Source organism: Euprymna scolopes, chromosome 6, assembly GCF_053919585.1.
Source record: "Euprymna scolopes isolate OS-2025 chromosome 6, ASM5391958v1, whole genome shotgun sequence".
Classification (NCBI taxonomy): Eukaryota; Metazoa; Mollusca; class Cephalopoda; order Sepiida; family Sepiolidae; genus Euprymna; species Euprymna scolopes.
In genome coordinates this window covers 91,634,515-91,656,417 of record NC_136487.1, presented here as the reverse complement: position 1 = coordinate 91,656,417, position 21,903 = coordinate 91,634,515, and the positions used below count along the sequence as shown (strand labels likewise).

Below are 21,903 nucleotides of genomic sequence, written 5' to 3'. Positions count from 1 at the left end.
GTAAAAAGGGAGAGGGGAACAGAACAAAACATATGTTTTTAATTTTATTGGAAATCTATCATCTCTTTTTGCCAATAAACTGTAATAGGTAACAAAACATAAAAAGGCATTCGTTTGCTCATGCTGTAGTCTGTTTAATAAAATAAGCTTCTAAAATTTTAAGTTAAACAGCACTAGTCAACAACAAATTTGCTGTCTATGGTTTTCCGCTGATTTAGGACGAATCTGATGCGCTGAATGGTTTTGCTCAATCAATAAAGTTTTTGAGCTATGGCCACGTGTTGTTTTTTGCGTTTTTGTTCACATGTACATATGTGTGGAGAATTTTCAAAATTGGTAGAGAATTTTCAAAATTGGTAGAGAATTTTCAAAATTGGTAGAGATAAAATGCCATTTCGAATAATTGCTTTGATTGAAAATTATTATTTTAATGTCAAGAAGTATTCAGGTCTGATAATTCTGGGTGATTATGTTGAAAAGGGATCAGTTTGAAGTCATAAAACCTTGAAATCTTCCAAAAATTGATGCTCAGCATATACAAAGGAAGTCTGGCTTATGCAAGAGAAATTGGTGCCTTCCAAAGAAAGAAACGTCATCAACAACCCCCTGGTGAACCACTGCACATTAAGCTTGGTTTAATCAAGCAGTTCATCAAGACAAGGATGATTACTGCTTCACTTTTTTGTGCCAGGCTTTTCCAGGATTGACCATGAAGTAGTTGAAAGCTGGCATCTTTGACAGTCCTCAGCTCCGGTAGCTCACCAGCGATCCAGAGTTTAAAATCTTGAAGTGGAACTGGAAGCATAGAAAGCATTTGTTCTAATAGTGAATAACTTTCTTGATAACAATAAGGTCAGAAACTATGCAGAACTTGCTGACTGCTTTTAGAAACCTAGGCTGCAACATGAGCATCAAGATGCACTACCTATTTTCACATATGAACTGGTTTCTTGAGAATTTGGTTTCAATGAGTGACGAGCAGAACCTGAAAAAGATGGAGACCAGGTATCAGAGTAGCTGGGATGCAGCCATGATGGCTGACTGCTGTTGGAAGCTGAAAAGACACCTCCTTGTTGCCGAGCATTCCAGGAGTTTGAAGAAACGGAAAGCCCTGACGTTTGAACAATGGTGAAGCAACATGCAATTAATGTATACTTATCTTTATCAATGCCCACCATTCAGCTTACAGTAATCGATATTTCTATCAGGTAATCAATATATGTTGTTGGTAAAACATTTTTTCTCTCTTAAAACCATATTTATGATGATATATGTTGACAGAATTCAGCTGATAATCCTAGAAAAATCTAATCGATGTTGTCACAAGATCTAATTTTTTTTTTCAAATCAACTTAGCACAAAAATCTGACCTGATAGAGAGAAACGAATGCCATTTCCTGGTTCAGCAGTGCAAAAATACTATAATCAGTTGTAGAAATCTAGACAACATTAAAAAGTAAAAAAAATGTTGCCCAGTGCTATTTAACACTAGCCATTGAGAAGAAATTGTTAAATGAATTGGACACAGAAAATGTTATTGACAGATTTGCATAAACATTTTTTGAACATTAACAAATGCTCTTAATATAGTGAACTGCTTGATCTTAATATAATGGACTAGTTGAAATAAAGATTTGTACTTTTGAACTATTTGTTAATGTGTATAATGAGTAGTAATAGTAAACTGTTTGAAAATTATTTAGAAATTTGAAAAACAAAATTTTAAAAAAATCAGCAATTTAATAGCACTGCATTTAAATTTGATATCTACTATTAAGTTAGTACAAAAGTTTTTGTTGATGTAAAATTTCATCTTGAAAATGAAAAACTGTGTTTTGAAAATTTTTATTTGTAACAATAACGACTTTTGATTCTATTTGTCAACAAGCATATTATAAATATCTTGTAAAAATTCTTGTAAAATTCTTTAGGTTTTCATGTGAAATATGAATCTAACTCATGTTTTATCTCCTCTTGTGATATTAACCTAAGGTCATTTAAATAGTTTTGTAATCCTCAACATCGAAGGAGCTAGGTCAGGAGAATATGTAAGATGAAGAAAGATTTCCCAAGCAAATTCTTCTAGGTCAATAATGTTTATAAGGATGAGCATTATCATGATGGAACATGACTCAATTTCTTTTAACTAATGAAGATCGTTTTCAGATCAACATAGTTGAGAATACTGCAGAAAAATATGAATTGTGCTTTAATAATCTGAAAGAAAAATGTATTAATTAATCATGGTGATATGTTCAAGTTATAACAATATGCATAAAATAAATTACAATGATTTAAAACTGGCTCTTCTGCAAATCCATAAAAACTTTTGCACTAACTTGATATATTCTACTCTGTACTGCCAACTATATTTACAGTACATCTAAACTTTAATTACAAAAGAAAACAAAATTGGGAAAATTCTAATGATATCTTTTTATTTCCACTTACATATTCTTTGAAGATTTAATTTATCTATATAATTATACAACTCTGTAGACCATGCAACTGCCCTTGCTTGCATCTTGTCTATCAAAAACATTGTTGTCATGGAAACCAGCTTGTATTCACACTCCTTTCCACAGTCCAATCATGTTGAGTACAAGTAAACTTCAGTCTTTGCTTAACTCGTAGACATAGTTTCAATTATTAAACTATGTTTTGTTATGTTCTGGTTTCGATTTCGATTCTACTTGATGGCACTCAAATAATATTTTTGTTTTTTTACTTTTGAAATCATGACTATATATTGGATACAATATAATATGAAATAATTGACTCTATGATAACAAATACAAAATCTGCATTAACCAAAATATCGTATTTAAGCATATTTTACAATTGAGCAATGCTAGGCGCCTCTTCCAGTTCATGTAAAAAAATTGAATGACAGAATGGTATTGATATGTGACCCCCTTGTCTCCTGGCAATATTTTTAGATCCACTTTGTCACTGGTGAAAGCCCTTTGTGAAAAGTCAAATACTTCCGATTTTTGTGAAATTTTAGTCTTAGGCATTAGACATCAATAAATATTCCCCAAATTTCAGTTTCTTTGGAGTACTTTAAAGAGATTTCAGGGTGGGGGCATAATATGAGTGCAACTTCCTATTTGAAAACTCAAATATGTCAGATTTGTATTGAATTTAATTAACAATTATCTAACACGAATTTAGCAAGATTCTGTGAATTTCAATTTCTTCTTAAGATTCCTTAAAGTTTAAACATTTGCAAAATCAAAATCATGTAATGGATTTTGATCAAAATTAAAATAAGGATTCTAGACATAAGGTTTAGTAGCATTAAATGTTGATTTAAATCTTCATAAAGGATCAAAACTGTTCTGGGAATTAATTATACCCGTCTTAAGATTGATATTTTTTATTCTTGTATGCACATAATGTTTTTGTTCTGTTATCTAATTATTGAAGTTTTTGTAAACACTGTATCATTTATATGATTATGACCTGTTTTCTTTTATGCTAGTTTATTCATTCACAGAGTGATTAATAGATTATTCAATTAAAAACACTTTAATTCAATTAAACACACCACAATTTTTCATTTTATCGTTCCCACACTTTTACCAGTTAATGTTTAAACATCAAGGTGACCAGACATGTTCCTGTCTCGCCCCTAGCTACAACTTGGGCCAAGTAGTACTCAACCCATGTTTCGGGTACATGCACATCTACTGGCTCAACACATTTTCTTATTTTTGTCGATGTAACTCTTTCCAGCTTCGGCTTGCTGTGTTAATGAAACTGTATGAATAACATGGATTTAAATGAGATGAAGAAGTTTGTCCTTATAACCAAACTACAGTAACCCCCTTTTCTTTTGATCAAACACTTTCCTCCTACTATTCACTGGCCTTTTTCATTCTACAACACAAAATAAAACTAAGAAGTCGTCCAAGAGACTGCTGAAATCATGCCTTTAGATTGGAAAGGAAGTCTAAGTTAGGTTGTATCAACTGTACCTAAAATTATGCAACACATGGGTCAACATTTTAAAGTTTTTACCCAGGAACAGATAGCACATTTCAAAATTAATTTTCCTGGGAAATGCCAGGTGTCCTTGCTTGTATATTAATGTATGAGTGAGCCTTCAACGCATGTGTATTTTTTTTTCTTCTTTTTATTTAAATAGTTAAATCACAAGTTCTATTGTCATAATATTTGAGGTACTCATGACATATGACGGTCCTCATATGTCATAAAATTAAATTGACATCAAAGGTCATTAGAAAATCATAAGGTTAAATAATTTCTTGAATGTTTTTTTTTAAATACACCACGTATAGTCAATTTTTTTGCATGTAAATAAATAATTTTTTTTTAAATTCTCCTGTAATGTTAGAACAATAGTGCCATGGTGAAAATATAGCAGCCCTTCCCCCTGAGAGAAGGTAGTGACAAGTATTCTTGTTCATATTAATATACTCAATTTAATCGAATAATACAATCATAAAAATACTTGAAATGGGGGTAGGGGCAGTAAGATTAGGGAAAACATTACACAGAATATTATTTATAGTTTTATTTATTTCAGTTGTGTGTGTGGGAGGGAGTGTTTAATAATATGTAATAATCAGCTTCTTGTGGTCAAAGGAATGACCACTGTCTGCTTTAAGTCACCTGATGTCTACGCAACCCTATCATCATGTAACTCGAATCAACTCTTTCCCACTCTTCTTTCTGCTGACAAATATGAATGTTTATTTTTTTCAATAAGCATAAACACCAAAGCGCAACCCAAATCCCCAGCGTCCACGAAGAGGAAGAGGACATACACACATATATGAGAGTAGCAAACCTAAAAAGGTATGCTCAAGTTTACATATGAAGTAGGATAATTAAAAGTGCCCAATGAGACAAGTACAGAGCTAAATAAAATCAAAATACTCGTCTTGACTATAGTACAAACTTGAGAGAGAGAGAGAGAGAGAGAGAGAGAGAGAGAAAGAAGAGAGAGAGGAGGTGATAGATATAGCAAGCAAACTCGATTAATCTTGTATAAATATGTGTGTGTATGTATGTATGAAAGACAGAAAAGAAAACAATTAAACACAGGAAGAATTAAAAAAAAAACAAACAAACGGGAGATTCAACGGGTCTTGTTCGGATCAACGAATGTCTTTAAAAAAATTAAAGATTAGAAAATAAAAATTAGAAAGATTATATAGGTAAATTTTTAGGACGTGTCCTAGCCCCACTGCCCCAGCGTATTATAAACATTATAAACACTCCAACCTCCCCATGTTAAGAACGGCTTTCGAGGTTGGGGAGGGGGTATTCCGAAAGCCGTTCTTAACATGGGGTGGTTTGGTTGGAGGTGTTTATACTACGCTGGGACAGGTCGTAAAATACACACATTATATATATATATATATATATATATATATATATATATATATATATATATATATATATATATATAGAGAGAGAGAGAGAGAGAGAGAGAGAGAGAGAGAGAGAGAGAGAGATGTTTAAGCAGAAAAAAGGGGCTGTAATTAGGTTGGGATTAATATAAATATTAATACTTATATTAGATAGACGTGTGTATGTGTAATATATTGTTGCTGTTGTTGTTTTTTGTGTATAGGTTGAATGTTAATGTTGAGTGATATACAACATGCAATACAGCAGCAACACCCAGTAGTGATTTTCTATCCATCGGTCTCTTTCTAACGTCTTTCGAATCATCATCATCATCATCATCATCATCATCAACATCCATGCCACCGCCACAACCACCACCATATTCAAGCATCAACAACAATAACAGCAGCAGCAATTTGAAATTACTGACCGTGCAGAGAGAGAGAGAGAGAGAGAGAGAGAGAGAGAGAGAGAGAGAGAGAAAAGGGAACAAATGACAAGTAGTAAAGCCAACAACAGAATCATCAAGCAACACTGCTCCTTATTTTCTCCCCCCCTCTCTCTCTTCCCTTCTCTCTCTTTCTCTGCCATGTGGTTTGGAGCCACCATTGCCTGACATAAAGGCAGTAGTGGAGGAGGGGGGAAGGCGTGAGTAGTAAAAGAAGAGAAAGAAAAAAAGACATTTTTGAAAAGCCGACTTGACCGCGATCTCTTCTTTCTTTGTGTTATCTTAAACAGTATTCCTCCAGCATGGCGCCACCCGCTTGCTTACTAACCTATCTTGAATAGTTTTTTTTAATGTGTGTGTGTGTGTATGTATGTATGTTGTATGTATGTATGTATGTATATATACCCAATCATTCAGGTGAGTTCTGTCTTCTAATTAGTTTTTTTTTTAATTTTTTTTGTTATGTTTTGTTTATTAAATAATGATGATGCCAGCAATAGGCCTAAAAGGCAATATTCAAATCCTGTAAAAAAAGAAATAAATAAATAATAATAATAAAATCAAACGCAACACTCAAGCTTGAATGGAGATAAACACAATTATTCATTTTGTATAAACACATCTGAGTTTTTAGCTTTAAAAACTTGTCTTAATATTTAACATGGATCTATCTACCTTTTTTTAATTGTTAATTATTTAGCAAAAAATTTTTTTAAAATACATCATTGGCTAAAGCATGAATATTTATTTGTTAATCATTTTTGACCGAGGAAGAACACCAACAATTTGAATGATGATACTTGTTTGGAGATTCAATTTCAAAATAAAGCTTTTTTTTTTTTTTTTTTTAATTTTATTGGAAACCATTAGCAAATGTAACTTATTTGCAATAGGATACTTACACCTCTATTCAACACCAAACACACACACACACACACACACATATATATATATAATTATACGTGTGTGTATTTAGGTATCGTTTTGTTTATAGCTTTCCACTAATATTTTAATCTAGCGAAACTTTAGCGTGTCCTGGGTTTAGCTCAAAGATGTATGCGCATATGTTGTCATAAATTTGTATAAATAAAATTTATACCATATATATATATATATATATATATATATATAATTATTGTTTAATTTATTTTATTACTACTGCTGCTGCAAATGGAATGGCCTTTTCTTTTCCGCTAGCTTTTTCTTTCTTTCTAGCGACTAAGTGTCAGTCATCATTTTTATTTATTTAAAGGGCATTACTTTTCTAAAACAATATGATAACAAATTTATAAGTTAATTTTTCTAATTCGCGTTACTGTATCGGCCCATAATCGGCTATTATTTTCCTCCTCCCCCCTATCTTTTTTAGAATATCTCTTCCTTCCGGTGTTGTTTTCCCATTTTGAAATTTATAATAATAATAATAATAATAATAATTATATTTATATTCATAACACATATCTTCATATTCTCTCCCCCTGGCCTTGTTGATTTTTGCTTGAGCATTTTTTTTAGTTGCAAACTAAATAATCTATTATTTATAAGTTGTGCGCACATTTTCTTGAAATGTTATTAGCCAATCTGTTTCAAAACAAACACGTGTTCGTCATTTTGGAAAGTCGAGGAAGTCGAAAGAAAGCGGGAGTTTAATATTTCTCTGCTGGAATTCCTCTATTGTCATATGTACATGAGGAAAAACGTCTTTCAATTGTTTCAGGCTCGTATGTTTCTCTTATTTTATTGTTTATATAATTGAAATTTAGACACAGAATAATATTCAACAGTTCTCATATCGTATGCTATTTTATATTTTGAATTAATATTTTTATTTTAATTATTTCACTCAATCTATTTTGTAGTCGATGGGTGATGGTAAACGAATATTTTGTGAATCATTTTTATCAAGATGTCATGACGATCAAATTGTTTATAAATTGGCTTTATGAAATACAACTTTGATATCGATATTAAAATTGATCAAATATATTGTAATACAATCCAGGTAATTTAATTACATTGTGACATTGTAAATTCACCATTAACAAGTATACTTTTTCCACCCTTCTTTTGCTAGTTTTGTAGATTAATACCATCCACTGACCCCCCCCTTCAATTGTTACTTTAAGCGATTATGTTTGAACACGCTGAAAAGGTTTAAAAGAAAAATATATTTTAGAATTTATACGGGATAAGTTTCGTATATGAATTGTAAAATGATCCCCCCCCCATTTCCGAGCCATTACAATTTTTTAGAATAGTAATTAATTTTTTAAAAATTGCCATTAACCCTAAGTCTGAGTGACAAGGTCGTAAAACCTTGCATAAGTTTCCAAAAGGAGACCCTTCCCAAAACGCACATAATTTATTTCTCATACCAGAAAGTGTTGGTTAACTGTCCTAAAATCCTAAAATTATCCGGAAGTGGGGATAATTTTAAAACTGATCTCCCATTCTAAATTTTAAAGTATTTTTTTGCTTATTTTGTTTTTAGTGCGTGGGAGTAGCTGATTAAATTAGGTAGAAGTACAGAATAGTTAACCCAACTCTTTATCACTCTCCCTATGTTAAGAATGGTTTTCTAAATACCGTTAAATTATTTCAACACAACCTGTAAGTTGTACGCCAGAACAATAATATTGACAGCCAGATAAGTTAAACAAAAATAAAACAAACGCGTAACATAAATAATAAAAAAATATATGTAAAGGTAAAATATGATAATTTCATTGTTTTTCATTTTCCAAATACAAATTAATTTTTTCAGTCGACTTTTTAAAATTATTTACTAAAATTAATGTGTGCCGCGCCCCGCGGCGCTGCCGCTATTTACTTGCCCCCCCCCCCCCCCCCGCAAGGGCAGTTAGACACAAGATAGGTTTCTAGATCGTAGGCAGTCAAAATATTTTTTATTTCAAATAAGGAATTATCTTGGGTATCACAGGTGCCCATGCGAAAATGTTCTGTTTTAGTTAACTTGACTTAACTTTAAAAGTTAACTTACAATGAACGACTAAAGTGTCCGATTACTTCGAACTCATATTCTTGGAAACTGTTTACGTTTAAGGCTATTAATCTTGCTTAATTGGTGTCTAATGATCAAATTCAATGTAAATCTGAAATATTTGAATTTTCGCTTGGGAAATTGTGTCCATGTGCCCCTTAAAATACTCCAAACAAATTTAGGGAATACCTATTGTTAAAATTTCACAAAAATCAGAAGTAATCTGAAATTTCGATCCCCTTTGCATAAAACTAAACTAAATATAATCCACATTATTGCCCCTTACTGCTGTGTTTGAAAATTCATAGTGATCGGTTAATTGGTTTAGAAGTGAATCCTTTACATATGACTATGCCACAGATATATGTAAACATGGGAAAATTTTAAAGTGATTATTTTAAAATGTCAATTAAAAACTACAATAGGCCAAAGTTTAGTTTTGGGATTCATTTGTGATTCTAAACGAAACGATATTTCTTGAAACCACTAATCTAGAAAATACATTTTAATACCTTTGTAGGTAAATGTCCGAAATTGTTGATAGTTGGAGACTTCTAAAAATAGATGATAGCCAACGCAGTAGAATATTTTAAATTTTATTTTTACCGACTTGCATACTTTTTACACGTGGAAACTGTTTACAAGATGTCTTATTGACAAATAAAACATTGCTGAAAAAATAGTAAAAAATTTTAACAAATGTATTTACTCTACCACTAAGCCCCCCCCCCCAAAAAAAAAACTTTTATGAAATACTTAATCACTTAAGTGTCGATAGAAACACACGGACATCAACATCAAGATAATAATAATAATAATAATAATAATAATAAAAATCTAAGTTTTCACACGTTAAAAGTACATGAGTCAGTAGGAATACTGCGTCAGTTTATAAGCTTGATTTTAGTTTTAGACACTTGTGCATTTTAACATCCTCAAGCAAATTATTTTTCATTTTGCGAGTTTCGTACTCGCAAGTTTTCCTGGTTTTCTAAATTTTCCTGTTAAACTGCACAAGTGTCTTTTTGTTTACGTATCTCGATTGTTAAATATTCTGAACATTTTACCCAGTTTTTAGCTTGTCTGCTAAGTTTTTGAAATTAAAAAATTATTTTACGAGCCCCCCCCCCCACAACCTCCCAATCTTTTAATAGCATATTAAACGTTAACACCGCGGGAGGATAAACATACACGAATGTAGTCATACTTATCAAGTTATAAAGTATCCAGTATAAATGCTAACCTCAATGTTGGTAATTTCAGTAAGATTAGATGATTCTCCCCCCCCCCTTTTTAAAAAATATTTTAAAGTTATGTTTTTATTTTGTAGTAAGAATCTATCGTGTTTATCCGAAACATATGCCATAAAATAATGAAATACTTTTATTGCTACGTGTCAAATTTCGTTTAAATATTTACTCAAGAGTGTATTTATTTAGCCGGGTGTATAACTTGGCCACGCTGAGACCTGAAAGAGGATTGACGTGACCCAGTGAGGAAAAAAAAAAAAAAAAAAAATGCCCCCAGCCAGATGACCTCACTGATATAGCTGACCAGCAGCGTTAGGACAGTACACCCTCCCTCTGACTCTGGCGCCACATGGATTCAGAGAAAAATCATTAATATAATAAAAGCGAAGGGGGGGGGGGGCTAAAAGCAATGGCTTAATTCCTTTGGATTTGGTGACTACAGGGCAGAGATCATGTGACATATATAAAGCTAAAGTTCAGTGATCGTTCAAATCCATTTTTTTTTCTTTTAAAGTTTCCATTGGACATAAAGATATCTGCTTAGTGCTTGTGTATGAGGGAAGAGGATGTTTAGAGGCAACATGGTATTCCCTTCCCCTCATAATTATAGTAGTGCATCTAAAATTGTTCTTTTATTCAATGAGTACATGCGATTTTTTTTTTATGTACTAAAGCCGAAAGTCACTCAATAATAAGTGAGATTTTCAGTTGTATGATGAAGAAACGGTATTTTATCAGGTTGATAAGGAAGTTCTTTTTTATTCAGAAGCAAGTTTTCGAACGGTTGTGCTGTGCATGGATTGGCTTTGACTAAGGCTCTTAATTGATCCCTGTCAACATCCGATGGCCGACCACTATACTCATTATCTTCAAGACTCTTGTCACCACCACAAAATTTCTTAAACCATCATTGTGCTGTGCGTTCAGTAGCGGTTCCTGGGCCAAACACTTCGTTGATATATTTCGGCTATCTTAATTGAAATAAGAAAATTATGTGAATTTGCTTTTTTCCATCTTGTATTCAACGTTCTGAAAAGCGGACTTGATTGTTTTAAAACTATTGTAATTTAAACGATTAGAAATAGCGAAAAACGCTCTTTAAAATGACATATCAAGAAAACTTGTTTGAAAATATATCATTTGAAATTAAAATTATAAATTCCGCAAGAACTTTCTCATCAACCTAATAAAAGGATTGAGAAATTCACAGGACAACATGACAAATATTTGTTGACATTGGACTTGAACACTACCATATTCCTTTTCTTTCTTTTTTTTTTTAAAGAAACTTTGTTCATGGAAGCTTCATTTGATTTTTAGGTACATAGTGGAAGTTAGATGTCTTTGCAGTGTTGCTGAGAAGGTTCGGGGGGGGGGGTAGCTGAACCAGAGCTTATTTGCAAATGTTGCAGATTTTGGGCAATTATGTTAACAGCCGTGAAATCGAACATAAATAAATAGATTACAAATAAATGTTACCAAATACAAGAAAACTTTTCTACATACCTGTATAGTTTTAATCTTAAATTTTTTTGACGTTCTTTTATTCCAATGTAAGATTGCATCTATGTCTGCAAGGCTTTTCAATGAACAATTCATGGCTGCTGTCAGTTTTGTTTTTAATTTGTATATCTTTTAGAAGACAACCGAGAAATAGAAAACTAAAATAAATAAAACAACTAATAACTGTCACCAAATGCATCAAGATCTCATTTTCTACTGACCTGTACATTTTTAACTTATCGAACCTGTTTTAAAGACTTTTATTTCAAAATAAATTTCAGTATTTCAAAGCTTTTTGCCTAACGTCATCAACTTTTTTTCTTTTTTTTTTTATTACATGCCTTCAAGGCACCAATAAAAATTCTAAAATAAAAACAATGGTTTCTTTACAGGTGGCAAGAAAATTAAATTTTTGTGAGTTTAATAAGTTATTTTGCTTATTTTTGATTTCTCGGTTAACATTTCTCAGCCATACAACATTCTGAATGCTTAAAACTACTTATCAAAATGCAGTAACATGCAAGGGTTTGTAAATGCAGCATGGAAAATGGCCTACTAGTAAATCATTTTTTTTATGACATGAAACTGACAAAAATGAATATTTATGAAAAAGCAAAAAATGTTCAGCAACCTGGTTGTTAGAATTAAAAAAAAAAACATAGCATGACACCTTGCTAAATGTAACATCAAAGTGTATAGTATCTGTTCAATTTCAAGAAGCCATCCTCTTAAGGATAGCTGACAGGGACTAGCCTTGCTATTCTTGTATATGCCCGCGCCCCTCTTTGGAAGAAGCTAGTTTCTCCCCACTATAGATTGACCTTTTGTCTTGCTTAAACAAGCAATAATTTTCATACATTTTCAAATTGACTTTGTTAAATAATTTTTTTTTCTACCCTCCATTTGAAAATTTCCAACATTGGGCCAACTTGCAAGATAATTTGGTGTTCCTAAATTTTAAAGATGAGATTTGATAATTCTGACTACTATCCCTATCTTGGTTATGTTTGCAATGCTTCAGCTCATGAAACCTCCAACCTTTTTTGGATGCATTTTTTCAAACTTGGGAACCTGTACAAAATTTGCAACTGAAATGTTTTTTTTTTAATTCAGTGATTTTCAAAAATGACCCCAAAACAAAAACATCTTCAAAAATATTTTGTCCAAGTTGAGACTTTTTTTCTTTTTTCTTTTTTTTTACTTGGGAGTTGCTACTTATCAAGGCCCAAATGCCACTTGAGGATAAGGGCTAATGAATGTAAGGTAGTAGTTTAGTAATCGCTAATGGTGTAAATTGGGTAGAATTTGATTATTTATGAGGACGGTTCAGCAAGAACTTGTTTACGTTGGATTTGAAGGCTACTATGTTGTATTCAACCAGGAAGCAGATCAGCAGAACGGTGTTCTACGGGCAAGTACTTCTGGGAAAGAACCTGTGTTTATGGAATTTGTGTTTAGATTTAGGCACAGAGTGGGAGAAATCATATATAGTGGTTGTAGCTAATAGAGTATATTTTGTGAAATTTTAGCAAGAGGGGACCATAGACTGGAGTTCAGTTGAGCACTTGCCATGCCACGTCTTTTCTCCAGAAAGCATCATGACCAGTAAACTTATATTCTATCATACATAAAAATATGTAAAGGTGATATTTGGCCTGTGTGTGCTGAGAAATCATGTTTTGACAAAAGGCATGCATTAATACTTAGGCTGTGTACCAATGGGCTTACATCTGTAGAACAATAATAATTATCAAATGTACCAAAAGGTCATTTGAATAAAATATTATAAACCTAAGTTTATAAAATTGAGTTTGTATGTTTTAAATTATTAATATGGGAATTGAAAATTATACCGTTTCAATTGAATAAAGAAGGAAGTATTAAAATTAAAGCCCATATTTTGCTCTTAAGGCAGATCCTCCCTCCCTCTTACTGCACTCAAACGCTAATCTTTGCACCCCAATTCATTCCATGTGGAGACACTGATCTTTTAGCTGACCAACATGGGTCACTGGAAGAACACCAAGTTAAGTGCATCTATCTATCCATGTTGTGTGTAGCCTCTCTATGTAGATCTAGTCCCACCATTTCTTTTGTTTCTTTGCTTTATATTCTCTTACATATTAAAGTAATTATCATTAATATCCTATTCATTTATTTTAAAACAAATTAGTTGCTAGAGCAGATAGGTTCTCTCACAGAACTTGAAAGATATTTCTTGTAAATGTTAGAGGGGAATCTATCACCAATCCTCTGCTTATGTAGAATAGAGAAAAAGTAAGATACTCAATATCTTCATCCATGCGGGGGAGCAGAAGTACCTGGTGTAGAAACTAGGCGCATAGTTACCCTTCTAGGTGTGATGGGCTCGTAGATCTTGTCATATCAGCCATCTAAGAGAAAAAAAAAACTCTGATAATAAAACTGGGGGAAGGAGGCCTCCTCAGTCATACGACAACCTTCCTAGATCTGGTAACTCTAACAAATTCCCAATTTGAAAATCTAACATGCTTAAGGAGTAGATAGGCTCTGCCTATCGCCAGCTTTCACACTCCTTTTTCTATTAGATAGGTGCAGAAGTACAATACCAGGGACTTACTTCAGCCACCCTGTGCTTGGCCTTGTTTCCTGACTAGGACACTGAACGTTGTTCCCCTATTCCCTATTTTAAACTTTTCTCTTTCTCTCAGAAACTAAGCAAATGGAGTTTGCTTGCATGCCACTTGTGCTCACTGGACTTGTTTGGGCCAGTCTTGTTTGAGAGGTTGAGAGTACCTGATTGACAGTTTGTCTGGCTGCTGTTTCTGACTGACAGTACAGGAGCCCTAACTCTTTGGTAGTGCTTAGAGCAGCTGCTCTATCATCAATTGTATAATATCAGGATAGTTGTGGTGCTTTGTCGCACATGGAAAGGGACTCTGCTACTATCTATGGTGGGCTTTCACAAGGCCACAACTTTCTAGACAGGACTTGGCTAATGGACCACTGTGTATGTATATTTGGCATCAAAACCGGCCCATTTTGCTCAACACTCTTCCCCTAACCTGACATTAAACAAAAACGTAATGAAATGACAACACAAACAAATATGATAAAACCAGACAACCATCCAAACAAAACCAATTCGCCTCCACCCTTGGGGCTCACTTTCACAAATATCCGTGGGCTTAGAGGTAATCTAGATGATGTAGAGTCTTACTTTTTCGTAAACTCCCCAGATATCTTAGCATTAAGTGAAACAAACTTACACTCTGTAATCCTCTCTAACTACTTTAACATGACAGGATACTTCCCTCTTTGCCGTAAAGACTCTGATAGATATATGCACGAGCTTGGAGTCTATATCCGTAGCACCCTCCTTTTAATTAGAGAGAAAAATCTTGAATTGGATGACCAGGCTTTTATGTGCTTTCAACTAACATTTCATCACTGCGTTAGTCACTTATATTTTCTCTACCATTCTCCCTCAAGTCAGGATTGTACCCTAATCAATCGTGTCTCTAATAGTATAGATGCATCACTCTCCTTAAATAGTAACGCCCAAGTACATGTTTGGTGACTTTAATGTCCACCATAAAAATTGGCTTGGTTTCTTAGGTTACACAGATGCAGCTGGATGCTCCACTTATAGCTTCTCTATAGCTCATTCCCTCACACAGACAGTAATGTTCCCAATCCGCCTACCAGATCGTGAACCTTGGCAGGCTTCACTTCTAGACCTCTTTCTCACCACAGTACCTGAGGATTGCATGACTAATGCCCACTGTTCACTTGGAAATGCAGACCACCTAGTGGTATTAGTTGACATCACATTTAAATCTCAACCTGAAGGTGAGGAATCATTGCTCAAAACAACAAGGTACTACGACAGGGCTGACTGGGAAACCATTAGAGAACACATCCGAGATGCCCCATGGACCGATATCTTCTCTCTTCCTGCTGAACAGAGTGCCAATGAGACAACTGAATGGTGCAAAGTAGGCATTGAAGTGCATGTTCCCACACTGAAGTATTATAGCAAGCCCCACTCACCTTCATGGTTCACTGCAGATTATGCAGCTGCTATTGTACAGACAACATGCATTTTGCCAGTTTGTACGTCATAAGTCAAATACAAATAGGCAAAAATTCGTAGATGCTAGAAATCATTGTAAGAAAGAAATAGTAACAGCCAAAAGAAAGCATGCTGAAATAATCAGGGAACGCATAGAATCACAAAAAATAGGAACTCATGATTTCTGAAAAATCTATAATAGTGTAGTGAATAAAGAGCAATCAGTAATTCCTCCACTGAACAACAACCAGAACGTTGCATGCATGGCAATGGAGAAGGCGAAACTGCTTGCCTGGCGATTCTCCAACTCCATTTTAGAGCCAACAAACAACTCCCTCCCAAATTTCCCTATGCAAACTAAAGCCACATTAGATGATATAAAAATCACCCCTTCTCATGCCTGCAATATCATAAAAAACTTAGACACCTCAAAAGCATGGGGGCCTGATCTCATCTCTGCTATACTAATTAAGAAATGTTCAGCCAAGCTAGCCCCCATACTTTCCAAGCTCTAGACTAAATGCCTTGCTGAATCTTGCTTCCCTAATAGCTGGAAGATGGCCTCTGTGGTACCAGTGTACAAGAATTCTGGTGAAAGAACAGACCCTCTCAATTATCACTCCATTAGTCACCTCCTCCTCTTCGCTAAAATTTTTGAGACCGTAATTAATTAAGCACTAGTTCACCACCTCATAAAAGCAAATCTTCTTTCTATCAAACAGTATGGATTCAGGCAATGTTGTTCTACTGCAGATATTTAAAGTCATCTCTGAACGCATTTACCATTTACTCGATAAGGCAGACGAAGCCAGGGCTGTAGCCCTTGATATAGCCAAGGCCTTTGATAAAGTCTGGCACAAAGGGCTGCTAATGAAAATTAAATCGTACGGTATAAGTGGAGTATACTAAATATAATTAGATGCTTAGACAATAGAAGCTTACAGGTTGTCATTCATGGACGTACATCAAAACAGCATAACATTAATGTGGGAATGCCTCAGGTCAATCCTTAGACCATTATTATTCCTGATATTCATAAACGACTTCCTTGATGATATTGTGTCCGAGATGGGTATATTTTCTGATTATACAACGCTTTATAACATGCATGAGGGAAGAACAGATGTACATAAATCCAAGACAATGGCAGAATCGTTAAAAAATGACCTCCAGACCATAGTGGAATGGGTCCGCAAATGGATGGTTACATTTAATGCTAGTAAAACTAAGCTGCTTTCCTTTAATAATTACAAGACGCCTCTCCAACTGCCTGTATCCCTGACAAATAACACCCTACCTGAGAATTCCAACTTCAAACTCCTCGACCTAACATTTGCGGGCAATATGAGCTGGAACAAATACATAGAGGACATTGCAAAGACTGCTGCAAAGAAGGTGGGTTCCCTCTATCAAGCTAGAAGACTACTCCCACCTGAGAGTATCCTGTACCTCTACAAGGCCACTATTTGCCCATGTATGGAGTATTGTTGTCACATCTGGGCTGGTGCATCTACCACGAGTCTCTACCCCTTGGATAGGTTAAAAAAAGTTGTCAATCTAAACAATCCCACTTTATCAACTAAGCTCCAGCCTTTGTCCCATCGCCGCAATGTTGCATCTCTGTGCCTGTTTTACAAATATTTTAATGGAATGTGTTCTGATGAACTCATTGCACTTGTACCCTCTCGACGTACATATCCCCGACAAACTCGCTTAGCAACAAAATCACACCCTTTCACTGCTGATGTCCCTAAATGCCAGAAAGCTTTCTATTCTAATAGTTTATTCCCTCGCTAGACTTTGAAATTCTCTTCCTGCTTCCTTGGCTGTACTGATATGCAGAATTTTAAATGTAACATTAACAAATATCTTGTTAATCTTTCCTAAACATGGCCTCAAATAGTAGCCCCGTACATCCAAGTGGCAATATGTTTGTAAGGGGTGAACATAAGTAAAAAAACAAAAAAAAACCTGACAAGCGCTTGTGTATAAAAGCAACAGATTTGGAATTGTCAGATAGAAAAGTTAAAGCTATGATGTTTTTAAGGTCATTTTCAGCAAAAGGTTATGCAGGTATAATTGAAGTAAAGTCGGTTCAGTGAATTACATTGGATGATCAAAATGCTCTTGGGGTGTGGTTTCGGTGACAATACCATCCCAGAAGGGGCGTTTCAGGTGATCACAAATGCTTATATAATAACAACCAAAAAGGATATCGTTGGTTGACAATTGGGCTGAGAAGAATCAAACCATTGAATTCCCCTATGTGCATCTCCCTCCTACATACATATACCATATATTTTTATATGTCAGCATTCTTTTAAACACGGCGAAAATGCAATAGTGCGATGTAATGTCCATTAAAAGTACAGCTTTAAAAACATTGAAAAAAAGTGAAGAGTCTGATGTGGCTGACAACAAGGAGGGAAAAAGAAAACCATCTGCCTTTCATCATATCCATTTTATCATCTTGTTACTATTGGTGTTATTTCATTTTCAACCTTGTATTATACATGCAGCAATCAAGTTGCCAAAATCATTAAATACTAAAGTTGGCAAATTATCCTAGCTTGTTGCTGGTTTTTCTTTTGAGTGAACAGTTCTGTGTGATCCTTCCAGGCTGAGAACTTAACATCTTGTAATCAAATCTTTTATATTTTCAAAAGGAATAACTCAGGGCAAAACTGATGGAAGACACGAGATGTATTGAATTTGATCTTGCCTTCTAAAGTGCAAATCAGTAAGGGCGAAGACAAAGAGAGATTGATAATCACTGTTTAATCATGTTGTCAACCCATTTCACTTACACATCCGACTGCACAACCTGCTTCTTTATGCTGCCTTTGTTGCTATCAGCCTCTCACGCAGTCATGTGCTAGATAATATATTCTTAGTTTAGTTAATTTCACTTTAGAACAGTGAGTTGACCTCTGCTGACTTTTCACCTGTTCTGCTTCCTGTTATTTTGTAAGCATTTGTTAATCCAGCCTTAACTAAAATATACACTAGTTGATCTATCTGTTCAATATTTAATATTATGCTGTGTGCAGGAAAGGTTCGGTACCATATAATGCAATCTGTGTATATAGGTCTATAAAAGGTATATCTTTTAAAAATTTGCACCAGACCACAGCTATAATAATAGCTATCACACACAAGTCAGTTTGATGTGCAAAAATGGGTAAATATAGGGAAATTCCTGTTGATTTCAACTTATAATGATTCATTTATTTAGGATTATTTTGATAAAATTTGGATGTTTTCCTTTTGTGTTAAAATTTTTTTTTAATCCTTTCCAGATTACTCTGGGTTAGATTACTATTTTCACTGATGGACGATTTATTTTTTAATATTAGTGTTTTACAACTTAATGTGCATGATATTGTATTTCTAAACATATAAAAAGTTTCATTTTATAAAAAAAGGGGTTACGTGTTAATATGGTAGGTTTAATATAGTGTTTTAAAGTTGCGTCTCACAAAAATAAATCCAAGTTAAAACTATTTCTCTCTGATCAAATTCTATGCCCATCTGTTTTTACATGGTCCAAATCCAAGTTATTTCTGGTGATTTACTCTTAAAAAAAAAACTAGCATGATCACTACTGTGCGATTAATCATTATGATGATTAAATATATTAGTTGCTTAAATGAATCTTATGAACAGTCCAAGTTGTACTTTCATATCATTTTTGTACATTTTTGAAGAGATAATTGCATAATGTTAAGACTGTCTTAATCTCAACTATTACTTCTATTATGATTAATTTTCATTTACTATAAGATATTACATTCATCAGTTGTTTAAAATATCTTTTGTTATAGATTGTGAAATTCATCTTCTGAATCACACAAGATGGCAAATTTTCCAATTTCCAACAAACTTTGAACTCTGGCTAATTGATACTATTTATATTTTCAAAAATCTGTGCCCATGTTAAAAAGTTTTAGATGTAATAAAAATTTTGGTTTTAGAGGTGGTTAGTTAACTGCAAATCTTAACATTCTAAGGTGAAGTTGGACAATGACCCTCTCAAAAGACTTCTTTTGTTTTGCTGTGAATATGTTGAGTGCTTGCAGATTTAGCTCTACCATTAGGATAAAATTAGCGTGGAGTGAGTTCCACAAACTATTCCCAGTTTTGACATTATGATCTGTTATTCTCACTACTATGGCGAGAATATATAGCAGTTTTATAGAGGTCAATGCTCGACCGCCATATAGTTCTTACAAAGCAATGATGAAATGGATATGCAGTGTCTAATCAGATCAGACCCAGTCTTTCAGCTTTGATGCACTGTTGCCAAAGCTGAATATGCCAAAGCTTGATGAGCTCCTGCTGATCAGTCAGCTCATATGTCGATTTGTGCATTTTGAAAGGAGGTATTCTTGGATAAGAAAATGCAGAAATCTTAAGATAAAAGAAAAGTTGAATGTAAACCGTCAAAAAGTGTTTTACATAAAGGAATTGATCTTCAAGACCACCAAGCTTAAAAACTGGGATTGCAGACTGCTAGAAAACCTTGGAACCCTATCATTGTGAGACAAAGTAAAAGTTATAGATAGGACTATAGTTGGTTTGTTTGGTTTATTTTTGTATTATTTATTGCTGAATCCAGTAATTTGGGAAAAAGTTTTTATGCTTCAAGTTCTATACATCTTCAAATATTTATTCATAGTATTTCGTTTGGTTGTTTTATTGAGAAATTTTTGTTTTTGACTTCACAGAACATGGTTGAGTTTTGCAATGGGAATGGAAAAAACTAAAACATCAATGTTTGGTGTATTTTAGGTCAGAAAGTCAGTATCTTCAGACAGCCTGCCTTTGTAGCACCAGAGACAGAACTATAGCGTAAAACCTCACAAAAAAGCAGCACATATGTTAAGCAACAATTATTAGATCTAGTATAGCATTAAATACAATATTGGAACCACTTATTTTAGGTAGTAAACTAGGATAAAATTTAAATAATTATTGTATTTGTTTTAAAATTTATTTTACATTCGTATTTAGTAGCTGGCGCTTAAAAATTGACTCTCAAACTAACATACATTTGACCAGGTCTTTATTTGTTCTCCTTTCTCTTGTCTAGAAGTGTAAGCTATGCTTCGTTTCAGAACAGTTTCCGATGGTTCGTTGTTCGACACAAGTCCTGAGAGGTGACTGGTTTGCAGTAGACAGAACAGTTTCCGATGGTTCGTTGTTCTACACAAGTCCCGAGAGGTGACTGGTTTGCAGTAGACAGTTCCACAGAGCAAAAGATTCTTACCGTGTCGAGACGGAAAAAAAAACGTGTGAAATTACTACAGAAAAGGTTTAATATTTATGGAGCAATTTTGGTTTCTGATTGGTTGGTAGCAGAGCATGAATTAATTTGATTTGTCAGTTCCTAGCAGCATTGTTTATAAATAGAATCGGCTGACTGTGTGGGATCATACCCCATTATGAATCAAAAATATTGCAACATCTTATCAACATCATATTTGTGTTAGTCTGTTTTACATGCTGGCATGTGTTGGACAACTCTTAAGTTAGGTTGGAAGTCAATTTCTAAGAGCGGTCCAACATATGGCAGCCTATAAAACAGATGTTACACCAAATATGATGCAAAAGAGATAAAAAATATTTGGCAGAGATGAGTTAATTTGGAAATCAGTTTCTATCTAGCCAGGTTTTTATTTATCCCTCTTTCTCTCAAGTCCCTTTTTTATCATTTCCTCCCATGTTTTCTTTGGTTTTCTATAAAGTGAACCTGCCACCTCAACTGATCTACATCTACTCACTCAAGAACTCTCATCCATTCTTTCAATATGATCATACCATCAGTCGCTTGTTTTGTACACATCTGCCTATATTGTCCAACTTTTATCTTTTTTTTATATCATTCTCATATCATTTATCTTCACCCAACATGTCCTCGATCCTCACTGGGCAAATTTCATTTCACATGTTTGCAATCACACAAACCAAGTTCTCTCTGTGCTCCAATGTTTCACTCTCCAAGTATACTTTATATACCTTTGATTTGTTTGTGGAACATATTACCACAGAGCTGCTTCCCAGCTGACTGTAGTATGGTTGCTTCAAGTCCAGTGTTAACAAATTCTTGTTAAGCTGTCCTTAAATAGTCTGATTTCTAGACAGTTGCAAACATTGTTTCCAATCCTGACCAGCGTCTTTACTGGACAATCTATACTAAACTCCCTGAACAGTGCTTCTAAGACAAATCAAAAGCAATAGACTTTGTACAGTTCCCTGGTGCACT

At 34.0% G+C, this 21,903-nt stretch overlaps 1 protein-coding gene across 2 annotated transcripts in view; it reads left to right on the top strand.

Moving 5' to 3' along the window:
• Positions 1–5,868: 5,868 nt before the first annotated feature.
• The window catches only part of LOC145277779 (uncharacterized), a 34,030-nt gene continuing 17,995 nt past the window's right edge, over positions 5,869–21,903 (top strand). The window contains exon 1 of one of the 2 annotated variants that reach the window (XM_080129534.1): positions 5,869–6,247. The gene's annotated coding sequence lies outside the window, so the exon portion shown is untranslated. Of the gene's footprint in view, positions 6,248–7,280; positions 7,552–21,903 lie in introns of those variants that run through there. The other variant, XM_080129535.1, reaches the window with a different exon arrangement.